General features: G+C 50.4%; 1 non-coding gene across 1 annotated transcript; it reads left to right on the top strand.

The window, feature by feature from the left end:
* On the top strand, window positions 1-73 carry Trnat-ggu (transfer RNA threonine (anticodon GGU)). The gene has a single exon. It is a non-coding gene; the product is annotated as a tRNA-Thr (tRNA).
* Window positions 74-417: the final 344 nt, after the last annotated feature.

Below are 417 nucleotides of genomic sequence, written 5' to 3' on the forward strand. Positions count from 1 at the left end.
CCGCCGGTAGCGTAGTGGTTATCGCACCAGACTGGTATTCTGGAGGTCGTGGGTTCGGATCCCACCTGGCGGGCATTTTTTCTTCACTTTCTTTCTTTCTTTCCAAATTCTTAATCTGTTTCAATGATCTACCACATCCTCCCCTTTGCTTTCCGAGGTTTTCTCGACTGCCAACCCTTATTTCTGTGTTATTTTCAACGAGCCCCTCATTTCCTATTCTGATTCGCTACATGCATAGCGAGGGCCTCTGTTCTGGCAGTCTTGTTGCCAAAGGGAGCTTAAGAGGGTTCAAAGCTGGTCGACCACTCTGGACATGTCGTAGACACTCGAGTCACGACCCGGGGGTTAAAAAGAAGGTCCCCTTCACCCCGATTAGTCCGAATGGCGCTGGCTACCACCCCCAAAGCACAGGAAACA

This window comes from Haemaphysalis longicornis, unplaced genomic scaffold, assembly GCF_048455015.1.
Source record: "Haemaphysalis longicornis isolate Haplotype H1 unplaced genomic scaffold, Haemaphysalis longicornis Haplotype H1 scaffold_13, whole genome shotgun sequence".
Classification (NCBI taxonomy): domain Eukaryota; kingdom Metazoa; phylum Arthropoda; class Arachnida; order Ixodida; family Ixodidae; genus Haemaphysalis; species Haemaphysalis longicornis.